Here is a 26,620-nt window from a genome sequence, read left to right on the forward strand (position 1 = left end):
TATCAGTATTATCTCTGTTACCATTGTCATAGTTTCAACTCCTGTGGTCTCATCACTGGAGAGCTATAACAATCACTGAATTGTTCCACTTCAATTCCATTCTCCAAATACCATCTAGAGTGACCAGTCTAGAGTACAAATCTGACCACATCACTTCTACACTTAAAATCCATCCACAGTTTTCTACCACTGACAAGACTGAAAGACAAAAGGTCCTCATATGGCAAAGAAGAGCCTCCATGATTGGATGCCATATTATCTCTTCAGCTTTATATGATGCCTTATAGCCTCTCACATGACACTTCCCAGGATATGGCATGTTGTATTGTACCTTCATACAAGTGAAACCATGCTGTGCCCACCTGCATTTCTTTGACTGAGAGTTTTCTCTGACCATCAAAGCCCATTTTCTCACCTGTATGTCAGGCAGAAAGTGCTGGGAAATCAACACCTCCCAGGAGAAAACTTTAATCAATGACTAACAGAAGCTGGTGCATAAAAACTCACACTCCCATCATCCTCTAGTAATCACTTAGGAATAACTCTGAAATGCATAGTCCATACTGTCCTTCAGAATTCTCCAGCAGGATGAAACTCAAGCTACCCATAGCAAATACTTGAAAGCAAACTTTTTATTAAGATCATCTCCTCACCATCTTGGGGCTTCCCTTGTAGCTCAGTCAGTAAAGAATCTGCCTGCAATGCAGGGGACCCGGGTTCGATCCCTGGGTCAGAAAGATCCCCTGGAGAAGGAAATGGCAACCTGCTCCAGTATTCTTGCCTGGAGAATACCATGGACAGAGAAGCCTGGTGGGCTTCAGTCCATGGGGTTGCAAGAGTTAGACACGACTGAGTGACTAAAACATCACCACTACCACCTCACCATCTTACTTCCTCACTGGTGTGTCCTGGTGTCACCTGCCAAATAAACCACTCCTTCTCAAATCCCACTGTTGGGATCTGATTTGGTGGATCACAAATTATGACCTTGGTAATTAACGTTACCTGCAGCTATAGCCAGATATCTCATAACTAAACACATTTTTTTTTTTCACTTTTGTGAAGTCTGATGAAGACTGGTCAGCCCTTCTCCATATTGTTGCCACACCATCCAGACCACACAGGCTAGGTCAGCAGGAAAAGCAGGATGAAAGAGGCACCCCCACTCTTGACTGCCTTAGCTAAGTGGAGACTTACACTACTTTCACGCATTGTCCATTTACCAGAACCTGTCTACAGCCTAACTTAATTACAAAGCAGATTATAAATTATAGATGGGATAATTGGTGAGTTCTCACCATTTCTCCCCTACTCAGTTTCTCATTGTTCCACAAAGTACATCATGGTTCAACACTTCAATCCTCTGATATTAGATCAGAGATATTTCCCATGTGATATCTTAATGCTTTTTATAAATGCCTATTCATTATACCAATGTAATTTATGTTTATGTTGGTTAGGCTGAACAACCACCCAGTGAGATCCTTGAATATAGAGATAATACTTTGCTTTTCTTTACTCCAACCTCTTAATAGAAAATAAGCTTCTCTTTGTCAAGGAACTTATCATCAGTATTTTAAAAGTTTCCAATTTTTGATGATCAAATTCCATAAACTTTTAAGTATAAAAAGTTCCATAAGCTTTTAAGTATTCCATAGTTGTTGAAATAGAAATTAATGTCTAGGGAGAAATCAGAAAGAAGTTAAGGGTAGTGTATTCTCCATGTCTCTGTCACATTACTTGTCAATTTCCTGGTATATTCAGAGAAAGTGAGAAGAAATCTAACATTAAAATAGAGAATAAACTGAGTGGTTTTTACCTCTAGTTTTCAGACTATCAATTTGAAAAATGGTTGTCCACATTTTATACTAATAACTATGTTAATACTTTGCTGATTTCTAGTAGACACAGATGAAAGTATAATTGGATATTTTCCCGTGACATACTAAAATATTGTTTATCTCTAATTTTCACAAAGAATTATCAAGTTAAACTTATTACCACAGTTACCTCTTTCTTTGTAGGGTATAATCTTTTGGCAGGGGATCAAAATGAAACTATATATTTCATATTTACATATGAAATACATAAAAGAGAAAAACAATATACAGATAGAGAAGGAGAGCATCTGTGAAGTGGCTTTTATTTGAAGCAATATGACAGACTTGAGACCTTGAACATTCCTTCTAAGGAAAATAAGAAAAAGTAGCATAGAATACAAACATCTTTTTTAAACGTTACCACTGATCTAGCAAGAAATAAAGAATAGACAAAAGACAAAAAAGGTAAAATGAAATGAAAATAGAATTCCCAAGATGTAAGAGAAATAAAGGTAAGATTTATCCTCAGGGCATCTGTAAACCTTGATGACCTTGAACAGAGCATTCTCTGCTGCTATGAAAGTCACAGGGACAGGAGCAGAGCCTAAGGCTTGCCCAAGGCTGGAGTCTAATACAACTCTCAGGTTAAAGCTAGGATCCAGAAAGGACAGATGTTCCACATAATGGTAATGAGAAATAAACCTGGCACACCAAAGGGACAACAAGTAAAGTTGTCTGTGTTGACATTCACCTTGTATGGAGGGGGAATACAATCTGCCCTGAGAATATTTAACAAAAGCACTCCTCACATATGTCTGTAGCCCAAATTCACATAACCAGAAACTTCAAGAGAAGCCTTTAAGATAGGCTCTGGACCCCTAGATTACTGGCAGAATAAAAAAAATCCTTCTTGGGGGAAACAACTGTAACCCAGTCCTCAAATAATTCCCAAAAATAACAATCTAAGGGACATGAGATCACAGAAAAAAAAAAAAAAATACAAAAGCCACAGAAACTAGTTACCATAATTAAGAGGCAGAACCCAGTGTGCAAAGAATTCCAATATTGGAATTCTTAGAAACAGAATGTAGAATAACTATGGTTATATATTTCAAAATTGGGCTTCCCTGTAGCTCAGATGGTAAATAATCTGCCTCCAATGCAAGAGACCTGAGTTAGATCCCTGGGTCAGGAAGATCCCCTAGAGAAGGGAATTGCAACCCACTCCAGTATTCTTGCCTGGAGAATTCCATGGACAGAGGAGCTTGGGAGGCTACAGTCCATGGGATAGCAAAGAATTGGACATGACTGAGAAACTAACACTCTTACATATTTCAAAACATGAAATAGAGGTTTAAAATTTTAAATAAGAAATAAAGAAAAATAAAAAATAAGAATGCAGATCTAAAATAGAATCAAGAGATTTGTAGAAATGAAAACTAAAATAATTAAAATCAAAATTTTGATGGTGAGTTAAACAACAAATTAAACAGCTTAAGAGAAAAGAAGAAATGCAAGATGGATCCATAAGAATTCTCCTGAAAGCAGCTCAGAGAGACAAAGAGTTGGAAAATGTGTAAGAGACTAAATAAAGTATGCATGTATAAGTAGCTTGAATAAATACCAAAAGAAATAGGGTATTATATCTAAAATAGTGAGCAAAATTTGCTTAGTCATGTCCGACTCTTTGCGATCCCATGGATTATACAGTCCACAGAATTCTCCAGGCCAGAATACTGGAGTGGGTAGCCTTTCCCTTCTCCAGGGGATCTTCCCAACCCGGGAATCGAACTCCGGGAGTTGGTGATGGACAGGGAGGCCTGGTATGCTGTGATTCATGGGGTCGCAAAGAGTCGGACACGACTGAGCGACTGAACTGAACTGAACTCAATCTCTGAACTGTACACAGGTTGTTTCTTCTGTCAGGTTCCTTCCTGCAGATATTTTAACACTTTCTCCATCTCCCTGAAGTCACCTTACAAATATTACTTTTTTCACTGAGGCCTTCAACACTGTATCCATAACTCTTCTTTATCCCTTTTCCCTACTTAATTTTTCTCTAAATCATTTCATGCCATCTAAAACATTATTTATTTTATAATCTCTCTCACTTCACTAGAATGTAAACTCCTGGAGCGTGTAACCTTTACTCTGCTTTATTTATTGTCATATGGTTAGTGACTAGAGCAGTTCCTGGTATTTTGTGACAAATAATGGTTGGATGAGTAAAGAATGAAAGAATCTGGAGATTTAAAAGTATTTTTTAATATAATCTTTAAGTCAGAAAAAATCATAATAAAATTATAAAATATTTCAATCTATATGACAAAATTACACATACCTAATTTGCAGAATATAGCTGAAGTGGTACTTAGAGGAACTTTATAGCCTTCAGTATGTTTATTCAAAAAGATGAATCATTTAAAAATAATTAACCAGGCATCCAACCTAAGAATAAAAAAAGAATGACATAATAAACCTCCCCAAAACAGTGAGGAATACATAATAAAGATTATAAATAAATAAAATAGGAAAAGAGAGGCCAACAAATCCCCACAAAACAATTATTTGAAAAGACTAATTACTTGCACAGATCTCTGATCATATTAATAAATAAAACAAAATAGAGGAGGCAATATTAGGAGTGAAAGAGATGACACAATTACAGATACAATTACACTGTAGAGTGATTAAAAAGGTAAAACCATGTTCTGAATAATTTTGTTAACAAATTTAAAATATTAGGTGAAATGGGAAAAAAAAGTTTTTAGAAAAATGTAACCTATCTAAACTGGTTCAATTAGACAAACAGAAACCCATGAAATACAAAATCAATAGTTTAAGTTATCCTATCAGAAAACACACTAGAACCAAATGGCTTTGTAGGGAAGTTGCAGAAAATGTGAAATAACAAAGAATTCCAATAATCAAATTTTCCAGTAGAGGAAAAGAAGGAATATTTCCTCCAGTTTATTTGGTGATAGCATAACAACCTTAATAGCAACTTTTAAATAGTGTATTAAAAAGTTATAGAACTGGGCTCATTGGAGAAATAGCTGATTCTACGACTGGGGTTGAAAATGTACACAATAAACCATTTAATGCCAGAAAGAAAGTGTTTGAAAAAACAATGAAACAAAACAAAATAGTTCAATGGTTTGGGTATGCCAAAGGAACACAGAAGCCAGCATTTGAGTAACAAAATAAATAACATAGTATTGAATTATAACTCAAAATATAAAATAAGTATACATGAGTCCACAGTGATATTAATAAATAAATAATTAGTGAGTTCCTTGGTGGTCCAGTAGTTAGGACTTGGCACTTACAATGCTGTGGGCCCAGTTTCAATCCCTTGTTGCAGTAACTAAGATCCTGCAAGCTGCAGGGTGTGGCAGAAAAAAAAAAAAAAAGAAAAGTTAAGGGAGAAGAAAAAATCTTTTGTGCAGAATTCCAAATAATTTATGTAAGTCTTCCTCCTTTAAGGAGGGAGAGCGTAAGTCTCCACTCCTTAACTGTGGACTTGCATAATAACTTCCTTCCAAAGAGAACTCTATGAAAAGTTATAGGAACAATTCACGAATGAACATGGACGCACTACTCATCAACAAACTAACAACAATCTAAATATAGTCTTGTTAAAAAAAATCGTCATTACCAAATTGGTATTATCCCAAGAGTTATTTTAATATTACTAAAAATGCTAATAAAATTTACTACATTAAGAGACTATAGGAGAGAAAAATGGTCATACAAATAGATCAACAAAACACATTTGATAAAATTCAGCATCCTTTCCTAATAAGGATTTTCCGAGAACTAGAAATAAAAGGAAATCACTAACCTCTTCCCTGGTAGCTCAGTCGGTAAAGAATCTGCCTGAAGCGCAAGAGACACAGGTTCAATCCCTGGGTCAGGAAGATCCCTTGGAGAAGGAAACAGCAACCCAATCCAGTATTCTTGCCTGGAAAATTTCATGGACAGAGGAGCCTGTTGGGCTACAGTCCATGGGATCACAAGAGTCAGACATGACTTAGTGACTAAACCACCAACCATAATTAACTATGGAAGGCAGATCAGCAATTGCTAAGGCCTAGGTGACAGGGGTAGGGGTGGGGTTGGGGTGAGGAGGGATTGACTGCAAAAGGAACATGAAGGAACATATTGGAGTGATGGAAGTGTTTTATATCACAATAATGGTAGATGTTACACTAATATATGCATTAGTCAAAAGTCAGATCAGTGTTTTCATGTTCTTTGGATAAATACTCACAAGTGGGATAGTTGGAGATAGATGCATGCCTATGTTCATTGCAGCATTGTTTACAAGAACCAAGATATGGAAACAACTTAAGTGCCCGTCAACAGACGAATGCATAAAGAAGATATGCTGTATATACACAATGGAATACTTCTCAGCAATAAAAAAGATGAAATATTGTCATTTGCAACAATGTGAATGGACCGTGAGGGTATTATGCTATATGAAATGTCCGATGGAGAAAGACAAATAGTGTGATTTCACTCATATGTGAAACATAAAACAACAACAACAACAAAAAATGAACAAAGCAAATGTATAGCTATAGAGAACACAGGAGTAATTACCAGAGGGGAAGAGGGAGAGTGTAAAATGCGTAAAGTGGGTCAGCTCTAGTGAAGAGGGGAAACTAAATTTTTGGTGGTGAGCACACCACAGTTTATATAGAAGTAGAAATATAATGTGGTACACATGAAATATATAATGTTATACACCAATGTTACCTCAATAAAAATAAATTTTAAAAATCATCAAACTGCACATTTAAAATTGGTGAATTTTACTTTGTGCATATTTTACTTCAATAAAGCTGACAAAACTAGAACAGGAACTATCAACTTGATAAAGGACATCTACAAGAACAACAACTTACAAAAATTATAAAACTTCTTGTGTGTTAACTCTTATTTTGTCTCCTGCTTCAGCAACCACTTCCATGCTGCTTCTAATGAGTTTGTTCACAGTTACTTTCAGAAGTAACTTCTCCTGGGGCTGCATCCTCTACCTGTCCCTTTCTGGAAGGGGCTGGCCAGGGTTACATGCATGATCCCACTTGCACTTATACATGTAAAATGTAAAAATACAGAGAAACTAACACTAAAGTTGAGTTCATCTTGGCCAATAGTGCAAAAAAAAAAGAAAAAGATATATCAATCAGTGCTTTCTTACTTCTTCCCACAGCTGAACACTTTTGATGTGTTTTTCCCAGGTTGCCTCAGAAATTTCAAGCACTCATGAAGAGATGGAGCAGTAGAAAATATATTTCGTTTTAGTTCGCAAATGGGACCCTGTTCACAAAGGGCAAAGAGAGACTGAAGGAACTGACCAATCCATACTGGTAGGCGGCTGCAAGATGAGCAGATCTCTGCATTCAACCACCAGAATCTGAAAAGTCTACACCGAAGCTTTAACAGGGTTTAGTCACATATACCATCCAAATGATCTCAACGACACATTACTATCTCAAGGTTGTCTCCTTGAAACAGCTCCTAATGTGGGAACAGTGGGCGTAAGTCCAAGGACACTAGGAGTCGGTGAGGAGTCTTTCATTGAACCGGGTCCAGCTTGCAGGTCAACCAGTAACCATGTCTGGGTTTTAATGCATACATTAAGGCACTGCTGGTAAAAGTACAAATCCAATAAAAGTAAACAAGTGCATACTCAACCCACAGTTCCACTCCTTAGCACATTACACTTGCACATAGGCCTTAAGCAGTGCTTACAGAATGTTCTGAGCACTATTCTTAAAGTCAAAATATGAAGCAGTCCAAGTGGTACTCCACAGAAGAACAAATATTCATTCATTGTATAAATATGCAGTGGAATATTATGCCAGAGAAAAAAACGAAAGAATAGCAGCTACATGCATTGGCATTCATGCAGTTCAAAAAAAAGTCACAGAAAAAGACATGCTGTAGGATTTTATTCATATAGCACTAAATGTGATAAAGCTAAATACTAGATTATTTGTGTGGTAAAAATATAAAGTAAAAGAAAGAGGATAATATAAATTTTTGGACCATGGTATTTAGGCTGAAGAAAGGAAGAGGAGATCAGTGAGGAGCATACATGGGGCTCTGAGTTGCTACTATTCAATTCTAAATATGTGTTGTTGTTGTTCAGTCTCTAAGTCATGTCCAGCTCTTCTCGACTTCATGGATGGCAGCATGCCAGGGTTCCCTGTTCTTCACTATCTCCTGGAGTTTGCTCAGATTGATGTCCACTGAGCTGGTGATGCTATCTAACCAAGAAGAAGTCACCTTCTTTTTCTCTTTCTTTCAATCTTTCCCAGCATCGGGGTCTTTTCCAGTGAGTCGGTTCTTCACATCAGGTGGCCAAAGTACTGGAGCTTCAGCATCAGTCCTTCCAACGAGTATCCAGGGCTGATTTACTTTAAGATTGACTGGTTTATTTATTTATTTATTTACTCTAAATACGGTGTCAGGTAATTTGCTACTGGTTAAATTGATATACCTCCCTTTTGCAAATATGCTATATTTCATAATAAAAAATGTGACTATGAAGAAAAATAGTTTTACAGTTGGTACTTTGCTCAGAGGTAGACTGTAAGATGTAGACCTGCTTCTCTAGAGTACAGGAAATAGTTTACAATATTTATGGTCATTTGGACAAAACCCCTTCTAGGGACCTAGTTAAACTGAGCTCCAATATCTATCCTCACCTCACCCATGCTCAGTAGTGTCTCCACAAAGTTAGAATAATGTACACAAACTCAATGGAAACTGAAAAATATGTTTTTAGCTGAGAAATAATCCATGAACTTTAGGCCATGGAAGAGCCTATGAAAGCTCTTAGCCTTAGTTGGTTAACCATTTTACATACAGCAGTGTGTACATGTCAATCCCCAGAGAAGGCAATGGCACCCCACTCCAGTACTCTTGCCTGGAAAATCCCATGGATGGAGGAGCCTGGAAGGCTGCAGTCCATGGGGTCGCTGAGGGTCGGACACGACTGAGCGACTTCCCTTTCACTTTTCAGTTTCATGCATTGGAGAAGGAAATGGCAACCCACTCCAGTGTTCTTGCCTGGAGAATCCCAGGGACGGGGAAGCTTGGTGGGCTGCCGTCTATGGGGTCACACAGAGTCGGACACGACTGAAGTGACTTAGCAATAGCAATTAGCGACATGTCAATCCCACACTCCCTAACTATCCCTTCCCCCTAACCTTCCTCCTGTGGTAACCATAAGTTCATGTTCTCAAAGTCTGTGAGTCTGTTAATGTTTTATAACTAAGTTCATGTGTGTCATTGCTTTTTAGATTCTGCATATAAGTATATAAGGGGTATCATAATGATATTTGTCACTCTCTGACTTACTTCACTCAGTATGACAATCTCTAGGTCCATCCATGTTGCTGAAAATGGCATTATTTCTTTCTTTTTAAAGGAAACCCTTCTACACTGTTTGTGGGAATGTAAATTGGTACAGCCACTAAGGAGAACAGTATGGGGGCTTCTTTAAAAAAATAAAAATAGAGCTACCATATGATTCTGCAATCTCACTCATGGGTATATATCTGGAGAAAAACATGGTCTGAAAGGATTCATGGACCCCAGTATTCATTGCAGCACTGTTTTCAATAGTCAACACATGGAAGCAACCCCTTTGTCCATCAATAGAGGAATGGATAAAGATGTGGTACATATGTACAATGGAATGTTCCTTAGCTTAGCTTTTTAACTACATATCCTCATCATTTTTGTGATGCAGAAAACAAGTAACCTGGATGGAACTGAGTGTAAATATTGGTCCAACTGCAATATCAGAACAATAAAGTTAATATTACAACTATAAAGAATTTTTCTAGGATATGTACCTCTTAAGTGAAATTAGAGTGAGCTGAGGTTACTCTGTTCATGGGGTTCTCAAGGCAAGAATACTGAAGTGGTTTGCCATTCCCTTCTCCAGTGGACCACATTCTGTCAGACCTCTCCACCTTGACCGTCTGTCTTGGGTGGCCCCATACAGCATGGCTTAGTTTCGTTGAGTTAGACAAGGCTGTGATCCATGTGATCAGATTGGCTACTTGTCTGTGACTGTAGTTTCAGTCTGTCTGCCCCCTGATCCCCTCTCTCAGTGCCTACCATCTTACCTGGGTTTCTCTTACCTTGGACACGGGGTCTCTCTTCATGACTGCTCCTTACCTCCGATGCAGGGTAGCTCCTTTGGGCCATGCTCATGCCCGTCGCAGCCGCTGTGCTTCTGCACCATCGCAGCTGCCATGGCACGTGTAATCACGATGGTATGATCATTCACCTAGAGCCAGACATCCTGGAATATGAAGTCAAGTGGGCCTTAGGAAGCATCACTATGAACAAAGCTAGTGGAGGTGATGGAATTCCAGTTGAGCTATTTCAAATCCTGAAAGATGACACTATGAAAGTCCTGCACTCAATATGCCAGCAAATTTGGAAAACTCAGCAGTGGCCACAGGACTGGAAAAGGTCAGTTTTCATTCCAATCCCAAAGAAAGGCAATGCCAAAGAATGCTCAAACTACCACACAATTGCACTCATCTCACACGCTAGTAAAGTAACGCTCAAAATTCTCCAAGCCAGGCTTCAGCAATATGTGAACTGTGAACTTCCAGATTTTCAGCTGGTTGTAGAAAAGGCAGAGGAACCAGAGATCAAATTGCCAACATCCGCTGGATCATGGAAAAAGCAAGAGAGTTCCAGAAAAACATCTATTCCTGCTTTATTGACTATGCCAAAGCCTTTGACTGTATGGATCACAATAAACTGTGGAAAATTCTGAAAGACATGGGCATACCAGACCACCTGACTTGTCTCTTGAGAAATCTGAATGCAGGTCAGGAAGCAACAGTTAGAACTGGACATGGAACAACAAACTGGTTCCAAATAGGAAAAGGAGTATGTCAAGGTTGTATATTGTCACCCTGCTTATTTAACTGCTATGCAGAGCACATCATGAGAAACGCTGGGCTGGAAGAAGCACAAGCTGGAATCAAGATTGTTGGGAGAAATACCAATAACCTCAGATATGCAGATGACACCACCCTTATGGCAGAAAGTGAAGAACTAAAGAACCTCTTGATGAAAGTAAAAGAGGAGAGTCAAAAAGTTGGCTTAAAGCTCAACATTCAGAAAACTAAGATCATGGCATCTGGTCCCATAACTTCATGGCAGATAGATGGGGAAACAGTGGAAACAGTGGCTGACTTTATTTTTCTGGGCTCCAAAATCACTGCAGATGGTGATTGCAGCCATGAAATTAAAAGACGCTTACTCCTTGGAAGGAAAGTTATGACCAACCTAGATAGCATATTAAAAAGCAGAGACATGACTTGGCCAACAAAGGTCCGTCTAGTCAAGGCTATGGTTTTTCCAGTGGTCATGTATGGATGTGAGAGTTGGACTGAAGAAAGCTGAGCACCAAAGAATTGATGCTTTTGAACTGTGGTGTTGGAGAAGACTCTTGAGGGTCCTTTGGACTGCAAAGAGATCCAACCAGTCCATCCTAAAAGAGATCAGTCCTGGGTGTTCATTGGGAGAACTGATGTTGAAGCTGAAACTCCAATACTTTGGCTACCTGATGTGAAGAGCTGACTCATTTAAAAGACCCTGATGCTGGGAAAGATTGAGGGCAGCAGAAGAAGGGGATGACAGAGGATGAGATGGTTGAATGGCATCACCGACGCGATGGACATGGCTTTGGGTGGACTCGGCGAGTTGGTGATGGACAGGGAGGCCTGGCGTGCTGTGGTTCATGGGGTTGCAAAGAGTCGGACACGACTGAGCGACTGAACTGAACTGACGTTACTCTTCATTGTGGCATTCAGGTTTCTCATTGTGGTGGCTTTCTTTGTGGCAGAGCGTGGGCTCTAGGGTTTGCAGACTTCAGTAGTTGCAGCTCATGGGCTCGGTAGTTGCAGCACGGGATCTAGAGCATGGGCTCAGTTGCTCCATTGCAAGTGGGATCTTCCCTGACCAAATCTGTGTCTCCCACATTGGCAGGTGGATTCCTAACCACTGGACCACTAAGAAGTCTGGAATCTTAATTTTTTACATTTGCAAAAAAACAAATATTAAATAAATGGATTTCTTGTCTTGAAAAGATAACTAAATCATTTAATACTCAATCTAAAAATATCTCCTAAAATGAGGTTTAAAGTTTACGACCTTTTTCAGTGCATTGGGACATAAACAAGTTTATATCTCTTATTTTTCAAAGTGATTGCTTAAAACCTCACATCTTTTTACTAGCATTGTGTCCAATTTTTCCCTTTTTGGGGCTTTAGCTTGCATTAATCAAGAAAAGGAGAATTTACATGGTCAGTTCTTTTCCCAGAACCAACCCACACAAAGAGCTGGAGTCTGGTTCTAATACTATGGTGCTGTCGAATGGAGTCACAGTTGGACTTGGGTTTTCTGACGTCTGATGGTTCTTAGTCCTCTATTGAGGTGACGCCTTTGGTGATTTGGACCCTTTGTGGGACAAAGAAGTACCCTGGTCTAGGGTTCCAACTTTATCATTTTGTGTGTATGTATGTGTGTGCACATGTGCATGTATTTTTAAGGTCACACTCACATTCTCAGCCCTTGTTCTTCCAAATAAAATGGGATCTTCTCATAAAGGAGCACCTATTTACCAATCTTGGGGTATAGATCCAAGACATTTCCTTTGAATAAGACTCCTTATTAGAAATCTAATAACACCTTTCAAAAATATGTGATTATCTGGGTTATATTTTTGGTTTTATTTTAAGGAGAAAGAGAGCTTAGACACTTAGGAGTTATCCTGGAGTTGAATTGCAGCTAGAATATTGTTTAATTATTTTCAGTTTTTTACCATTGCTTCTCCCATAGTTAATTTGACAATTACCAAAATGTGGGCAAGCACCATAAACAGGTATCATAACCAACAAATAATTATTGGTAAACACCCATCTCTACAATGAGTGGGGCTATAATAGAGTAACTTAGTAGCTCTGAGTCTTGAGCATGCCCTGGGCATCAGTTGGCCTGCTTTATCAAGACAGTGGAATGTGTGCCTGTGTGCTCAGTCACCAAATAGCGTCAGATCATTTTGCGACCCTATGGACTGTAGCCAGCCAGGCTTCTCTGTCCATGGGATTCTCCAGGCAAGAATACTGGAGTGGGCTGCCATGCCCTCCTCCAGGGGATCTTCCCGACCCAGGGATCAAACCCATGTCTTTTATGTCTCCTGCATTGGCAGGCAGATTCTTTACCACTAGCACCACCTGGGAAGCCCCAGACAGTAGAGAATGTTAGTTAATTTGATTAGCTAGTTAGTTGAATAGAAATCGGTTTCTTACGTGAGATCATGATACATTAAAATGACATATAGGTAATTCCCTGGTGGTTCAGTGGTTAGGACTTGGCATTTTCACTGCCAAAAGCTCGGGTTCCATCCCTGGTCAGGGAACTAAGATCCCACAGCTGCCCGTGGTGTGGCCTCCCAAAAGTGACATATAAAGTACAAAAGATATATGAACTAGGAGTCACTGTGACCCTATATATTATATTTCACCTAAGATGACATCATTCATCCCTGGTTAACACAGTAATCTTATACATTTTTGACTTGTATTGGTATTCGGATCATGCTTTGCACAAACTGAGCTTGGTGTGTGTTTTTTATAAATACTACTTAGTCTGAAAAACTAAATCTCAAATTGGAGAAAAAGGCGACTAGAAATGCCAGAGGAAGAAAAAGGGTGAATGATTGGTGGTGTGTAGGGGAGCGGGGGTGTCAGTCCTGAGCTGAAATCTACTAGCAGGAATAGAACCAAAGGCAATTAGTAGTGTTTGTCAACTTTTGTTCCTTCAGTATAATGTAGCTTTAGGCCTCCTTCTAAAAAAAAAAATTAGTTGGGGATAATGAAGTGATCTTGATGTTCTATCAATTTCAGATGATATAAGAAAAAAATTTCAGCTTTACTACTTAACTGCAAGGCCTTAGGTAAGTAACTCAAACTTCATGCAACTCAGTTATTTCAGCTAAGAAGCAGTGCTGTCACCTTCCACTTTGTGTGATTGTATTCGTTTAATAAATTTTAAAAGCATGGGTAAAACACCTAGAAAATGCTAGCAATTGATAGGTGCTCAAAATTATAATTAACAATAATATTAATAAAATGATGTGTAATGAAATCTGATTTGGAGCTACCTGTATTTCTCACTTACTAGGTATTAATACTCGTGTGTCACAACTTTTAAGTCTTTGATAGTCCTTGATCAGTCATCAGAGTGATGTCCACAGTATTTTCTCTCTTTCCCAACCTACTAGCCAAACTTGACAGCACATTGTAACAGGGTCTTATACTGGAATTCTCCTTCCCTCAAACTTAAATGAGATACCAAATAGAAAAGATATTGGCATGCCAGAGTGAGAGTGACAGAGACACTTTCTTCCAATTACCTATTTACAAAGAATAAAGTAGAACCAGTTCCATCTCCTGAAACTCTCATCCTAATCAGCAACATAAAAACAGATGTAGACTAGAAGCAGCACCTCTTTATAAAACAGTAGCTTTGTACATCCAACCTGTGTGTGTGTGTGTGTGTGTGTGTGTGTGTGTGTGTGCTAAGTTGCTTGAGTCATGTCCGACTCTTTACAACTCTATGGACTGTAGCCTGCCAGGCTCCGCTGGCCATGGGAGGTCCGACCTACAAAGAATTAATGCTAAATGAAGTTTGGAGTTTGATTAATACAGTGTAGCTGGGCCTTCTAATCTGAATCAAAACTATATTTGCCACCTAAATTGACCATGTGCTGTGCTGCACTGTGCTTAGTCACTCAGTTGTGTCTGACTCTTTGGGACCCCATGGACCACAGCCTGCCAGGCTCCTCTGTCCATGGGGATTCTCCAGGCAAGAATACTGGAGTGTGTTATCATGCCCTCCTCCAGGGGATCTTCCTAACCCAGGGATGGAACCCAGGTCTCCCACATTGCAGGTGGATTCTTCACCAGCTGAGAGCCCCAAATTGACCAGACTCTCTATTTATTACATGAAAGTGAACAGAAATCCATGAACTCTATAAGAGTTTTCAATGAAGAGTGGAGGAAGATTCAGTTCAGTTCAGTTCAGTCGCTCAGTCGTGTCCAACTCTTTGCGACCCCATGAATTGCAGCACGCCAGGCCTCCCTGTCCATCACCAACTCCCGGAGTTCACTCAAACTCATGTCCATCGAGTTGGTGATGCCATCCAGCCATCTCATCCTCTGTCGTCCCCTTCTCCTCCTGCCCCTAATCCCTCCCAGCATCAGGGTCTTTTCCAATGAGTCAACTCTTCACCCCAGACTAAAAATGTTTAAAGAGACATTTGAAGAAAAGAAAAGAAGTTGTCTTTTGTTTCTTTCAATTTTTCATAGTGGTAAAATACGCATAACATAAAGTTTACCATTTTAACCATTTATAAGTGTGTGGTTCAGTGGAATTAAATTCATTCATAATCATGTGCTACCATCAACACTATCAAACTCCAGAACTCTTGTAAAACGGACACTCTAAACCCAGTAAACAGTAACTCCCCATTTGTCCCTTCCTCCCAGCCCCTGCCAACCACTATCTTACTTTTGTTAGTTATCTTTTGAGTATTCTTTTTCCAAACAGACTTGAATGGTAGAATCTTTCAAATATTCACTCTTTAATATCACATATCTAGGTTGCTTCCAAACAAGCTTTGCATTTTTCTTTCTATGTAATGCTTTTCCAGACTTTTTTTTTTCTTATGGAATTGTTGTCAAATTATTCAAAGTATAGTCAATACTGGGCTTCCCAGGTGGTGCTAGTGGTAAAGAACCCACCTGCCAAGGTAGGAGACATAAGAGACACAGGTTCGATCCCTGGGTCAGGAAGATCCCCTGGAGGAGGGCATGGCAACCCACTCCAATATTCTTGCCTGGAGAATCCCATGAACAGAGGAGCCAGGTGGGCTATAGTCCACAGAGCCGCAAAGAGTCAGACATGACTGAAGCGACTAAACACACAGGCACACACGCACACACGCATAGTCATCTCTAACTTAATCTAGACAAATATCTCTATTTCTGATCTCTTTCCATTTAAAGTACCATTAATGATTACCACCCCCTTCATGAATCAAAACTTTTTTGTGGTGAAGGGGCTTGTGTAACTCAATGAAGCTATGAGCCATGCCATGCAGGACCATGCAAGATGGGCGGGTCATAGTGAAGAGTTCTGACAAAACATGGTCCACTGAAGGAGGGAATGGCAAAACATTCCAGTATTCTTGCTGCAAGAACCTCATGGACAGTATGAAAAGATATGACACCAGAAGGTGAGCCTCCCCCACCCCCTCCAGGTGCCCAATATGCTTCTGGGGTAGAGTGGAGGGTAATTACTAATAGCTCCAGAAAGAATGAAGCAGCTGGGCCAAAGCAGAAATGGCACTCAGTTGTGGATGTGTTTGGTGGTGAAAGTGAAGTCTGATGCTCTAAAGAACAATATTGCATAGGAACCTGGAATATTAGGTCCATGAATCAAGGTAAATTGGATGCGGTCAAGCAGGAGGTGGCAAGAGTGAACACTGACATCTTAGGAATCAGTGAACTAAAATGGACAGGAATGGGTAAATTTAATTCAGATGAGCATTATATCTACTACTGTGGGCAAGAATCCCTTAAAAGAAATGGAGTAGCCCTCAGAGTCAACAAAAGGGTCCAAAATGCAGCACTTAGTTGCAACTTCAGAAACGACAGAATGATCTCGGTTTGTTTCCAACAACATCAACATCACAGTAATCCAAGTCTATGCTTCAACCACTAATACCGAAGAAGCTGAAGTCAAACGGTTCTACGAAGATGTCAAGATCTTCTAGTACTAACACCAAAAAAAGATGTCCTTTTCATCATAGGGGATTGGAATACAAAAGTAAGAAATCAAGAGATACCTGGAGTAATGGGCAAATCTGGTCTTGGAGTACAAAATGAAGTAGGGCAAATGCTAACAGAGTTCTGCCAAGAGAATGCACTGGTCATAGCAAATACCCTCTTCCAACAACCCAAGAGACAACTCTACACATGGACATCACCAGATGGTCAATGCTAAAATCAGACTGATTACATTCTTTGAAGATGGAGAAGCTCTAAACAGTCAGCAAAAACCAGACCTGGAGCTGTGGTTCAGATCATGAGCTCCATATTGCAAAATTCAGACTTAAATTGAGGAAAGTAGGGAAAACCACTAGGCCACTCAGGTATGACCTAAATAAAATCCCTTATGATTATATTGTGGAGATAATGAATAAATACAAGGCATTATATCTGTAAGACAGAGTGTCTGAAGAACTATGGACAGAGGTTCATAACACTGTACAACAGATGGTGACCAAAACCATCTCAAAGAAAAAGAAATGCAAGAAGGCAAAATGGTTGTCAGAGGAGGCCCTACAAATAGCTGAGAAAAGAAGAGAAGTGAAAGGCAAGGGAGAAAGGGAAAGATAAACTCAACTGAATGTAAAGTTCCAGAGAATAGCAAGGAGAGATAAGAAAGCCTTCTTAAGTGAACAATGCAAAGAAATAGAGGAAAACAATAGGATGAGAAAGATTAGAGATCTCTTCAAGAAAATTGGAGATATCAAGGGACCATTTCATGCAAGGAAGGGCACAATAAAGGTCAGAAATGCTAAGGACCTAACAGAAGCAGAAGAGATTAAGAATAGATGGCAAGTCTACACAGAAGAACTGTACAAAAAAGGTCTCAATGACCCAGATAACCACGAGGGTGTGGTCATTTTGGCCTAGATCCAGGCCAGAATACTGGAGTGGGTTGCTGTGCGCTCTTCCAGGGGATCCTCCTGACCCAGGGATCAAACTTGTGTCTCTTATGTCTCCTGCATTGGCAGGTGAGTTCTTTACCACTAGCACCACCTGGGAAGCCAGTTTGATTCACTGCTTGCTTATTTCTTAAAAACAGCAGAATGTGGATCATGTGAGAGACTATGACAACAGCAGAAAAAGAAATAAAACGAGGGAAAGATTTTTAAAATGGGAAAAGGTAACTCGTGTATACATGCTTAAGAAATGCCTTTTGATTGCTTTAACCTCTCTCTTTCTGGGTCTGTTTTTCTCACTGGATTTAGGGAAAGGGAGTAAACACCAAAAACTATTGGGAAAACACCATGAATTTTAAAGAATATGAGAATAGAATTAAAATGCATGGAATAACAGAAGGGAATTTTGCTCAAGTCTATCAAAAATTAAAACCACACCCTTTAAAATAATTTCTATTTTAGTTTTGCCAACTCCAAAGGACAACTTTAATGTATTAATGTATTTATTTTTTCTTATATTATTTGACCCTACATTCAGAAACTTGAGCAAGGAATGAAAAGTAGATCTGGGTTTCCTCCTAAAAGAAAACCTGTTTCTAAGAAAGAAATGGACTCCAGGAAAGGCATGAGAAACAGCAGCACACGCTAATTTAGTCAATGAAAAAAATACATTTAAAAAGACTAAAAGACGCAAAGAACACACAACACACACAAAATATGTGCTCTCCCTCCTGGACACACGCAAAGTATTAAAATGTATGGACACAAACAAGTGTCCAGAGACTGAAGTGAAAGTGCCAGTGAATTGGTAAAATGACTCAAAACATGTTGAGAAAAATTGCAAAAGATATTGACTAGAATATATTATAAAAAAATGTACTTCTCTGAATGTGTTTAGGAATCTGCTTTATCTGTCTTGTTTTATCAAAATTGGTGATATCTTGTCAGGAAATAGTGAAGGGTTATCAGAGATCACAGCTTAGTTCACAGTAGGGTGATGACGTCAAAACATAGAATGGTGGCGTCAGTCACATCAATTTTACGCCAACTATGAAAAATTGGTTCCTACAAGCATTACTAGCCTGACCTTTAGTTTTGTCAACTCTAATAATCAATAATTTTTATTTATCTTCTATTTTTTTCTCCTGACCTGTTAACTATTCATATATAATTGAGCTTTATATAGTTTTTAAAGGAAATTTTGCCTTTCACTTTCGTTTTCTCTTCATCATACTGAAAAATCCTGTGTCCATTCACTCTATACATCTCTACATGTCCCCTGGATAAACTTTCCCAAATGCTGTCTTTAGCTTACTTTCGACTCCACAGCCAGCTTATGTTCTCAACACTGTTAACTGGTGCACCACTTTTTGTTTGTCATTTCTTCAATTAAGAGCAGTATATATGAGTTTCCCAGATCTAATAACTCGGTTGGCTAAAGAAGGAATTTAAAAAGAGTTTGGAGAGCAAATGTCAAAGTGGCCTGAGTTTGAAACTACAACAATGCAGCTTCATCTTCTTCCATTACTTACAGATATCATTCCCAGGTCTATGACTCTTTGTATTTGATGGTCTTTATCAGTGGGGATTAGCCACTCTTTTCTACTTTGTTTCATGAAGGTCTTTCAGATGAGTTGGATAATTGAACTTTTGCCTTTTACTTCTTGATCCCTAGTAGCTTATTTCGGAGAAGGCAATGGCACCCCACTCCAGTCCTCTTGCCTGGAAAATCCCATGGACAGAGGAGCCTGGTAGGCTGCAGTCCATGGGGTCTCGAAGAGTCAGACATGACTGAGCGACTTCACTTTCACTTTTCACTTTCATGCATTGGAGAAGGAAATGGCAACCCACTCCAGTGTTCTTGCCTGGAGAATCCAAGGGACAGCGGAGCCTGGTGGGCTGCCGTCTATGGGGTTGCAGAGTCGGACACGACTGAAGCGACTTAGCAGCAGCAGCAGTAGCTTATTTATGTGGAGAAGGAAATGGCAACCCACTCCAGTGTTCTTGCCTGGAGAATCCCAGGGACGGAGGAGCCTGTGGGCTGCCGTCTATGGGGTTGCACAGAGTCAGACACAACTGAAGTGACTTAGCAGCAGCAGCTTATTTGTGTAATGTGAAGTTGCAATAAATATCTCAGAGTGAATTCACAAGAAGCCAGGGGTCATTCTTAGTGTACTTCTGTCTTAAAAGTTGGTTTTTAATGTGCAATTGAAGAAGCATCATCATTTGTATTCATCAGTTAATTAACATGTCCAACTCCTGGAATCGCACTGAGAATGATCACTCTCAGAGGAGGGTGAAAAACAACAACCAAAAAGCTGACGAACAACTACTGACTCAGAAATGCACTGATGACCCTTAACGTACACAACACTGACTAATCATTGCCAATAAGATCAGAAATTAGTGACAATTAGAGCCCGCCATGAAGTGCACATGAATGAAACTCCATTCTCTTGGTCACCACATAATGCATTGAAGAGTAAGCAAGAAAAGGTGCTCTTAAAAATAATCCTGTTAGTAGCTGCTTTTACACAGCTACTTGCGATAGAGGTTGAGCTCTGAGAGACCTGAGTAGATGTAGACCAGGTGCTTCCCAAACTTTAATTTGTACACTAATCACTATGGATTTCATTAAACTACAAATTCTGACTCAGTTGCTTTGTGGGGGTGGGGGGGGTGGGGGTGAGGTCAGGACCTGCATTTCCGGCATGCTCAGGTGACTCCAATACTGCTGGTGCCCGTGGACCACACTTTGAAGAGTAAGGATTTAGGGCTGTAGGGATGGAACCCACTGAATGAGCAGATGGAGAGAGGAGAAAGGGATGGGACAGAGAAGAGAGGATAGATGCAGGTTCTGATGAGGTAAGCAAGACGTGGAAGCTTTCCTTTTTACAGTGTAGCACCCTTTCCTCATGATGTCTCAAGCAGTCAGAAAACTTTCATAAATTCAAAACTATATAGTGCTATTGGATATGTTTTTCCTGGAATTTGGTGAGGGCTGATATTTTTGGTTAGGGGTAGAACTGAGCATTTGACTAGATGCAGAACCAGATACAGAGAAGAACAGAAGCAGTAAGGATTTAGAAAAGGATTTTGGATTTTGAAGGATCATGAAATTATAGTCAAACAAAGTTTACCTAAATCTCCTAGGGATCAGAAGGCTTTAAGCTGACATCTGGATAATGCTAATATAATAATTATGATTAGTGCTTACCATATGCTAGACATTACATATTATATAAATTTCCTCATTAATCCTCACAACAACTCAATGATATAGGTATAACCCTATTTTATAAAGGAAGGATCTGAGGTTAATGGCATTCCCAAATCCATATACTCAGTAGGTTCCAGAGTGATTATCTTAACCTTGGTCTGGCTGAATCAAACCAACACCTATTCTTGTTTACTGAAGACCAGAGAGCTCGAAAGGAAAGACAGGAAAATGTGAAACAGATAGGTTAAGGAAAAGTTTAAAAAAGTGATTCAGGGAATGACAAAAATCTGATCTTCATATTGTTCTGATATTTCTACCAATACCTGTTTGGCCCTGAATGAACTGACATTTTGAATTTTGACAGACTACTGATGAATCATGCAAGCAGTACTACTCACTAACTTTACAGGCAAAATTTAAAAGGTGAAATCTAGAGGTGAGAGTTACACTGAAATACAATTCCTAAGAGGATCTTTTTTTTTCCACTAGCCTCAATCCCTTAGCATTGCTGACATTTAAGACCACCTTTTGGAAATTCCAGAGAGAAATAGCTTAGCTGAATTTTTCTGCTTGGAAGTATGAATATAAATTGCTCCAGGTACCCTTTCTACTTAATCCTTTTTTAATTTCGGCCTTTCCTTCAATTAACTTTGAGCCATCACTATACTTAAGATGTATGAATTGGGGTTCATTTTTTTCCATCGTGAGTGTGAGTACTTCAGGCCACAAAAGACAGACGGGATCCACACTTTCTAATGAAAGAGAACTTTCTTATATAGTACCTATCAGGAGAGCATTTGGAAGTGTTTCCAGTTACACTTTTGAGACAACCTATGTTACACAAAATAAACACACGGGAGAGGATACAACAGTGCTAATCATCATGTATTATTAAACTATTTTTGAGATGAGAAACTGACACTGTTGCAGTCTAATTTGGGAGGGGAGGTTCTAAGCAGGCACTTCTTAAAATTTTTTCATCAAGTCCTGGGTATCTTCATTTAAATGTTCAAGAGTAAAAGATGTCTATGAAAACTCAGCAAGAAGCGCACAAAAATGACTTTTTTTTCCCTTAATTTTTTGGCCACACCCTGTAGCACGTGAGATCTTAGTTCCCTGAGCAGGGATCAAACCCACTGGACCACCAGGGAAGATCTGCACAAAGATGGCTTTAGACTAAAATCTTACATCCCAGAGAATGCTTAGCTTATGAGCTCCAAAGAGAGCAATGGAAAATTTGAACAATTTCCCAGGGTGATTCCTAATGATGATGATTCCATCTCTACTCTAATTTCCTTGATTTGTGTTTAAGCCAACACCCAAGTCATGATTCAACACTAATCCCCTTCAACCTTCACAAAGCATAATCTAAACCTGCTCATTCGACCCCAATATTTCTGAGGCTTCCATGGTTCCAATTTCAATTTAGTCCTCAAGTGTGGGGCACACCAGGAGAGATGTAGAAATGATGTATCCTGATGATGATGGCCAAGGGTAACTGAAATGCCACCAGGATGAGAATATGTGGGTAGGCATCCATTTGCTTCAGGGTAACCAAAAGGTTCCATTTATAGTTGTAGAAACAAAGAAACCAGAAGTTTAAAAATGCAGTCATATACACCAATAAAAACATTTTTTTTTTAATGCAGTCCCCAAGTGGTGCTAGCGGTAAAGAACCTGCCTGCCAGTGCAGGAGACGTAAGAGATGCAGATTCGATCTCTGGGTCGGGAAGATCCCCTGGAGTAGGAAATGGCAACCCACTCCAGTATTCTCACCTGGGAAATCCTCATGGACAAAGGAGTCTGGTGGGCTACAGTCCATAGGATCACAAAGAGTGGGACACAATCGAAGCAACTTCACACAGTATGCATGAAGTATTCAAAGAGCTTATATTTGGTCATTTCTCCACAAAGCTCTGAGTGAATAAAACTAAAATATAAATATGCAGTAGGATTTGTGCCATAAGTGATTTTAAGAAAATGGAAGTTTGAAAAAGATGGAAGAGACATTTAACATTAATCCCACTGGGAATATTCTAATTTTCCCTGTATTTTTACTTTGCAGGCATCTGACACACTTCCTTCATTACGATAAACATATCAGTATTTGCTTTAAAACTAATCATTCTTTATTTCCAGGGGGTTCTTGTGTTTTCCTTTTCATGATTTATTTCCTTTCTTTGTGGGCAAGTAAATTATTATGGTCATAGGTACTATTATGAAATATGAAGTAGCTTGAAGTTAAAACATTCACACATTGCTGCCTGTTTTTCTGACTTGACTGTTTCAAACCTGAGTCTGATCACTTCCTTTACTTCAGAATCTGGGAATGACTCCTTCCTGCCTTTCTGTGGCTACATAACTCAGGCAAAGTTACATGTCAGAGTTCTGACTCCAATTTTCATGGAACTCCTAGACTGTGGAATAGAATTTGGGCCCTTAGCTTTTGCCCCTCTAGGGCCCAGGTATAGGGGTGACCATGGTGACATGATGCCCAAGCTAGATTCAGGTGAAAGAGGGGGTCTCTGGTGTCTGTGTAGCATCATAATGAAGGGCCAACAAAGTTATCACTTCTAACAATTCTCTTGAAAATTTGCCTAAGCAAGGGACTCTTTCTTCACAGTTCAATGTAGTCCCATTTCATTTCTCAGTATGGGTCTTTTTCAATTTTTGTTTCTACTCCACACACACACACACACACACACAGTCTTTGGTTGTCACCTCCCATCTCACTTCCAGCCAGATATCTTTTTTTGGTAGGTTTTTATTCAGTGTTTACTAATTGATAGAATCCCTGCTTTACTATTTCCATTTTTAGAGTAAATGCAGGTCCACCATCCCAAATAATATAAAACTTTTGGGGCCAGCTGTGTTGAGAAAATCAGCCTTTTTCATATCATTGAATGATACTGTGGCTCATATGCTATAAATTAGACAATACCCAACAGGGTTTGCAGCTCCATATTTATTCACACTAAGTGGAATAAACCAAAACCATAAACAGCCTCACATCAGTTTGTATTTTTTTTTTAACCAAATGAATTTGCTACAAACTTATGAAAAGGAAAAAAAAAAAAAAACAAACTTCCGTCTTGAGAGCTTTTTGTATTATGAAAATGAAGATTTAGGATTGTTGAGCTGTATTATACTCTGTAAATTCAACATAATTAAAAGAGGAATGGGGTATTCTAGGAGAATTTGGTTATTTGTTGTTTAAAATGCCTTCATTTTTTTTTAACTTTTGAGAGAGTACAAAGACAATTTCATAGGTGGTATAATGAAGGATGGAGTCACTCAAGTAAGCAGTTGAGACCAAGCCAGAAAGAAAAACGAAGCAAAAGGAGCATGGGGTTTAGGGGGCTGAGGAGGGTAGAGAAAGAAGAAAGCCCAAATTAGATGGAACAAAGATAAAGAAAAATATTGGCTGACTGGGAATGGAATCCCTAAAGGGAAAGTGATAGAACTTGGAGGAAAAAAGGTAACTTTGACAGCATAGTCAAGAAATATTCTTAAATATTATTTTCTTTTTAAAAATATTATTTTCAAATGTACACTTTAAACCTGTGAACAAACAACAGACTGGTTCCAAATAGGAAAAGGACTACATCAAGGCTGTATATTGTCACCCTGCTTATTTAACTTATATGCAGAATACATCATAAGAAACGCTGGGCTGGAGGAAGCACAAGCTGGAGTCAAGATTGCCGGGAGAAATATCAATAACCTCAGATATGCAGATGACACCACCCTTATGGCAGAAAGTGAAGAAGAACTAAAGAGCCTCTTGATGAAAGTGAAAGAAGAGAGTGAAAAAGTTGGCTTAAAGCTCAACATTCAGAAAACTAAGATCATGGCATCTTGTCTCATCACTTCATGGCAAATAGATGGGAAAACAGTGGAAACAGTGGCTGACTTTATTTTTCTGGGCTCCAAAATCACTGCAGATGGTGGTTGTAGCCATGAAATTAAAAGACACTTGCTCCTTGGAAGGAAAGTTATGACCAACCTAGACAGCATATTAAAAAGCAGAGACATTACTTTGCCAACAAAGGTCCATCTAGTTAAGGCTATGGCTTTTCCAGTAGTCATGTATGGATGTGAGAGTTGGACTGTGAAGAAGGCTGAGCGCCGAAGAATTGATGCTTTTGAACTGTGGTGTTGGAGAAAACTCTTGAGAGTCCCTTGGACTGCAAGGAGATCCAACCAGTCCATCCTAAAGGAAATCAGTCCTCGGTGTTCATTGGAGGGACTGATGTTGAAGCTGAAACGCCAATACTTTGGCCACCTGATGCGGAGAGCTGACTCATTTGAAAAGACCCTGATGCTGGAAAGATTGAGGGCAGGAGGAGAAGGGGAAGACAGAGGATGAGATGGTTGGATGGCATCACCGACTAGATGGACATGGGTTTGGGTGGAGTCTGGCAGTTGGTGATGGACAGGGAGGCCTGGTGTACTGAGGTTCATGGGGTTGAAAAGTGTCATGTATGGCACTTTTCAACCCCACGTATCGCTCACAACTGAGCGACTGAACTGAACTGAATAGAAAAATATCCCAGGTCTGGTCATCCCTATTAATCATCATTGTTTTTAATTTTTCAGTGTTCCATTAGGAACTATTTTCAAGGATAAGTATGCAAGATTATTTCTCCTTGGAAAGATAGTAGGCCAAAAAGCCTGTTGGAAGTTAGAAGTTAAGGGGCTCAGAGTGCTCTAGCATTCTTCGTTAAGGGCAGTAAATATCATGACAGAGAGGTAGGGGGAAGTTGCCAGTTCTCTAATTTCCAAATGTAAGAAAACCATGGGTTTTTATTTCACATTGGATTGGTTCTTATTCTTAAGCCATTTGACAGGGGAGCCTGGTGGGCTGCCGGCTATGGGATCGCACAGAGTCGGACACGACTGAAGTGACTTAGCAGCAGCAGCAACTGTTTCTTACATTCAAATTGTTGCTTCAGTCAAAATGTAGTCAGCTCTACGGAAAAATGTGTAAGAAGAAAAGAAACTGTCAGGGCTTCCCTGGTTTCCCTGGTGATCCAGCAGTTAAGACTCCCGAGTTTCCAATACAGGGTACATGGGTTGAACCCCTGGTCAGGGAACTAAGATACCATATGCCTCCCAGTGTGGCCAATAAATAAACAAATAAAATAAAAACAGCAAACAACAAAAACCCAGTTACCCATAAAAAAGTAACTCCTGCAGTGGGAAAGGATGATGTTTCATTAAAAGAGAGAAAGCATTTTTTCCATTCTTCCTATTTTTTTTTTAAAAGTTATTGATTTTAATTGGAGGCTAATTACTTTACAGTATTGTGGTTGTTTTTGCCATACATCGACATGAATCAGCCACGGGTGTACATGTGTCCCTCCATCCTGAACTCCTCCTTACCTCCCTTTCCACCCCATCCCTCTGGGTTGTCCCAGAGCACTGGCTTTGAGTGCCTTGTTTGAAGCATGGAACTTGCACTGCTCATCTGTTTTACATATGGTAATATACATGTTTCAATGCCATTCTCTCAAATTATCCCACCCTTGCCTTCTCCCACATAGATCAAAAGTCTGTTCTTTACATCTGTGTCCCTTGTGCTGTCTTCGTCTTTCTAAATTCCATATATATGCGTTAATATACTATATTGGTGTTTCTCTGAGTTACCTCACTCTGTATATCCAGTCTTCCTTTCTTAACCAGTATTTTTGGGTTTCTCCCCAACTTTCCCATATAGTGAAAGATCTGGGATCA

The 26,620-nt window shown here is 39.4% G+C and overlaps 1 long non-coding RNA gene across 1 annotated transcript in view; it reads right to left on the minus strand.

Moving 5' to 3' along the window:
* Positions 1–15,706, minus strand: part of LOC104970580 (uncharacterized) — a 29,820-nt gene extending 14,114 nt beyond the window's left edge. The window contains exons 1-3 of the long non-coding RNA XR_817062.4: positions 5,665–15,706; positions 5,150–5,202; positions 4,162–4,268 (exon numbers count right to left, since the gene is read on the minus strand). This is a non-coding gene — a long non-coding RNA (uncharacterized lncRNA). The remainder of the gene's footprint in view (positions 1–4,161; positions 4,269–5,149; positions 5,203–5,664) is intronic.
* Positions 15,707–26,620: the final 10,914 nt, after the last annotated feature.

This window comes from Bos taurus, chromosome X (genome assembly GCF_002263795.3).
Source record: "Bos taurus isolate L1 Dominette 01449 registration number 42190680 breed Hereford chromosome X, ARS-UCD2.0, whole genome shotgun sequence".
NCBI lineage: Eukaryota > Metazoa > Chordata > Mammalia > Artiodactyla > Bovidae > Bos > Bos taurus.